Here is a 4,607-nt window from a genome sequence, read left to right on the forward strand (position 1 = left end):
ATGGGTATTAACAAGTACAGCCATTACATTACACAATATGGTCAAGCAGTCCCACTACTGGGTGTACACCCAAAAGAATTGAAATGAATATGTCAAAAAGAAATCTGCATTCAAGTGTTTGCTGCAACACTATTCACAATAGCCAAGACATGGAATCCACTTGAGTTCCCATCAACAGATGAGTGGATGAATAAAATGTGGTATGTACACAGTGGAGAATTATTTAGCCATAAAAGAAATGAAATGCTGTCGTGCACAGCAAAATGGAACTGGACGACATGAAGCTAAGTGAAATAAGCCAGGCAAAGAAAGACAAATACTATGTACTACATACCTGTTCTCATTTAAACTTGGGAGCGAAAATGCTGATCTCCAGGAAGTAAAGATTTGAATAGTGTTCACCAAAACCTGGGCAAGTTGGGTGGGAGTAAAAAGTACACAGAGGATGGTTAACTAGTATGAAGTGAATCTGGGTAGCAGTAACTTCTGATGTTCTATAGAATGTTCTATAGCATAGTAAGATGACTATAAATGACAATAATTCATTGAATATTTCAAAATAATAGACTATCCCCAGTGCAAAAGAATCGGTATTTGCAGTGATAGATTTTCCAATTACCTTGATCTGATTATTACATATTGTATGCATGTACTGAAATGCCACACTGAGCCCCATCATTACATATAATTACTGTGTGTCAATTAAAATAAAACTTCAAACACTTTAAAACCCTTATTAGATGGAATGAATAATGGAATGAATAAAACATAGGGGAAAGTCACAGAACTTAAGACTAGAAAAATAGAAATTCCTTAACTTGAACAACAAGGAGAAAATTGAGTGGAAATAACAAAGCCTTAGGAATCTGGGCACAATATAACAGCTGTAGCATTCACACCATGGATTTCTACAAACAGAGAAGAAAGAGCGTGGGAAGAAAAAGGTATTCAAATAAGTCACGGCTAAAACACCTCCAAATATGATGAAAGACATAAAATTATAGATCCACTAAGGTCAAATGGAAGAAATCCAAGGAAATTCATCATAATCATAATCACATAATAATCACATTCAACTGATGAAAACTTTTGAGTTTTCTAAATTATATTAGATGGTTGATGGATATGGCAGGTGATTGGTTAAATAGTTTTAACATTATCTAATATGGTATTTAATATATGAAAATATTTAAGATAATCATTCTATGGAGGCAGGTAAAATAATCTGAGGTTTTTTTATTTATTAATTTGTTCTTCCGGCTGGAGAGATGATTTAGTGGTTAAGAGCACTGGCTGTTCTTGCAGAAGACCAGGGATCTAATCCCAGCACCCTCATGGTGGCTAATAATCATCTGTAACTCTAGTTCCAGGGGATTTGATGACCTCTTCTGTCCTCTGTGGGTACTGCATGACATGGGTGCACTTACATACATGCAGGCAATACACTCATACACATAAAATAAAAATAGTAAATAAGATATTTTAAAAAATTTTTTCCTCTGACAACTTCATACCTGTATATGGTGCCTTCTGTTTATTCTCACCCCTATTTTTTCTCATCTCCCTTTCGTCCTTGTCATCCCATTCCTCCTTATAGGTTCCTTTCCCACATTCATGCCTTCATGTTTTGTTTTGTGACCCACCTATTTTAACTAGGAGCCTCTATGTGATTTGGAAGTATACAGTGGAGCCTGGTAGACTTAACATTTGGTAATAACTTAAGACAGTGACTGTCCCTCTCCCAGAATCCATCAGTAGTCAATATTTCTGCAAGGAGGGGTAAGGTCCCATGATCACTTCCCTGATCCATGACTGGCTGCATAACAGATACAGTCTTGTGCCAAAAACTGCAGCTCCTATGAGATCATGTTTGCAGTAGTTGTGGCTGTGTCATGCCCTGAACACAGCATTTTTCAGCCCTTCTCCCTGTCTTCTGACTCTTAACATTCTTTCCTCTCCCTCTTTGGCAGTGCTCCTTGAGCTTTAGAGCTGGTGATATAAATGTCCTGTTCAGGGCTGAGCACTCAATCATCATCTATTCTAAGCATCCTGAGCAGCCTTGTGCCTTTGTACTCCCTGCCTTTCACTATAAGGAGAAGCTTCTCTATTAAGGATGGGAGTAGTATTTGTCTACGAGTAAAATAAACATAAATATTTAGACATTAGTTTCATGCCATGTTAGTTTAGCTAAACCTCAGTAATGAGTTATCCCCTAAAACCTATGACCTCCTAGCTATGTGTTTTTGACCAGGTTTACAGAAACAAGTGTGAGTTCACTCCTGTGGAAAAGGTTTCAGATCCAATCAGAGAGTGGTTGGTTACCCTATAACAGTTGTGTCACTATTGCACCAATGGGCACATCTTGCCTGGCTGGCTGGCATTGTAGTTTGTACAATTCACAGTGGGATAACATCACTGATACCTTACCTTCCCCTGCAGCCAGTCTGTATAGCATCTTCTGGCACCATGAGATCTAGATAGCAGGAAGGAAACTTCCTGCTCAGTTCCCACTGGTTTTCTCTATATTTTGCAGCCAGGGTGTGTGGTGTCTCCAGCAATAGACTTGTATCTTCTAGTTCTGGTGGAAAACCAAGAGGAGTGACAATATCCTGTACTGTTGTTGGTCCTGGCCTCCCTGATCAACAACTCACCTGCAACTGAGATTTTTATTTGATAAACAATGACATCTAGGAGCAGCATTAGAGTATCTCCCTTCTAACTCTTTTTTAGCCTATAATTTTTAATGGGTATACAAAGTAGTAGGCTTCCATATGCTTCTTTTAAATAGATCATTCACTTTGGTTAGCATTCCCTTCTTGACATGTTGTTTTCCTCCCATCCCCCCAGCCCATCCCTGCTTTAACCTTTCCACCCTCAGTATCCCTGCCCCCCTTTTATATCACCTATGTTCTGCTAGTCCCACTCCCTTAAGACACAGCAACACCCCACCCTCAGCCAATGGCCCTTTTTAGTTTCCTAGCTTCTACAGGTGCTTCAAGTTAAACACTGAAGATTTGAAGCTAGGATTCACATATGAAAGAGAACTTGCAGTGTTTGCCTCTTGTTACTTCACTCAAAGTTTTTCCGGTCTCATTCATTAACCTGAAAATTTCATAATTTCAGTTTTCTTTACGGCTGTATAAAATTCTATCGAGTAAATGTACTGTGATTTCATTCTCTATTCATCTACTGATGGACATCTAAGCTGATTCATTTCTTAGCTATTGTGAATACATCAGTGACAATGGATGAAGAAATATCTCTGTGGTAGGATATGGAGTCTTTTGGGTATAATGCACAGGAGTTGTTTGGATGGGCAACATGGTGTTTCTACTTTCAAGGAGCCTCCACATTGATTTCCATGTGGCTGCACCAGTCTCCATTCCCACCAACGATGAATAAGGGCTCCCCTTTCCCTACAATCTCATTGTCATTTGACTTCTTTTTTTTTTTTTTTTTTTTTTTTGGTAACAGCCATTCTGACTGGGGTGAAGTGGAATATGAAAGTTGTTTTAATTTGCATTTCCCTGGTGGCTAAGGATGTTGGAACACTTTGCAAACATTTATTAACTATTAATATTTCTTATTTTTAGAACTCTCAGTTCCAGGGCTCCTTCTTTGATTGGGTTGGGTTTTTATGTTTAATTTCTGGAATTCTTCATATATTCTAAAAATTAATACTGTGTCAGATATATAGGTGACAAATATTTTCTCCCCTTCTGTAGGCTGCTGCTTTGTTTGACTTTTTTTTTCTTCTTTATAGGAACTTTTTAACTTCATAGAATCTCCTTTGTTAATTGTGGGCTTTATTTCCTAAACTACTGGCATCCTATTTAGAACACCCTTATCTATGTCTATTTAGTGTATTCCCTACTTTTTCTTCTAGCAGTTTCAGAGCTTTAGGTTTTATGGTGATGCATTTGGAGTTGGTTTCTATGCACAAGTAGAGAGAAGGATCTGATTTCATTCTTTTGCGTGTAGATATCCATTTTTTTCTAGCACCATTTGTTGAAGAGGCACTTTTCTCCAGTGTGCATTTTTTATCTCTGTAAAAAGTCAAGTGGCTGTAGTTGTGTGGTTTATATCTGAGTTCTCTATTCTAGTTCATTGGTCTATGTGTGTGTTTGTGTGATGCTTTTATTGCTGGAGTTCAATAGTATAACTTGAAATCAGGTTTGGCAATACCTGTTTGGGATTGCTTCAAGCTATGTGGGTCTTTTTTGCATTTCCATATGAATTTTTGATTTTTTTTCTAGTTCTGTGAAGAATGGAGCTGCAATTTTGATTGGGACTGCATTGAATCTGTAGGTTGCTTTTGGCAAGGACAACCAGTTTCCATACTATTAGCTTTGCCCATCTATGAAAGGTCTTCTTTCTTCTAGTGTCTTCCTTTATTTCTTTCTTCAGTGTTTTAAAGTTTTCACTGTACAGGTCTTTCACTTGCTTGGTTGAATCCAGTAAAATCTTTTCTAAAAATATTTTATTTATTATTTTTATTTTATGTGTATGTGTGTCTGCATGTCAATAAGTGCACCCGTGTAGTGTAATACCTGCGGAGGACAGAAAAGGCTGTTGGATCCCCTGGAACTGGAGTTATGGACAGTTGT

At 37.7% G+C, this 4,607-nt stretch overlaps 1 long non-coding RNA gene across 1 annotated transcript in view; it reads right to left on the reverse strand.

Annotated features, from left to right (window-relative positions):
- Positions 1-4,607, reverse strand: part of LOC103731658 — a 28,253-nt gene that overhangs the window by 9,354 nt on the left and 14,292 nt on the right. The window contains exons 3-4 of the long non-coding RNA XR_607149.2: positions 2,428-2,578; positions 335-408 (exon numbers count right to left, since the gene is read on the reverse strand). This is a non-coding gene — a long non-coding RNA (uncharacterized LOC103731658). The remainder of the gene's footprint in view (positions 1-334; positions 409-2,427; positions 2,579-4,607) is intronic.

The sequence above is a fragment of the Nannospalax galili genome, unplaced genomic scaffold (genome assembly GCF_000622305.1).
Source record: "Nannospalax galili isolate Female #2095 unplaced genomic scaffold, S.galili_v1.0 scaffold74, whole genome shotgun sequence".
In the NCBI taxonomy this organism is placed as follows: Eukaryota; Metazoa; Chordata; class Mammalia; order Rodentia; family Spalacidae; genus Nannospalax; species Nannospalax galili.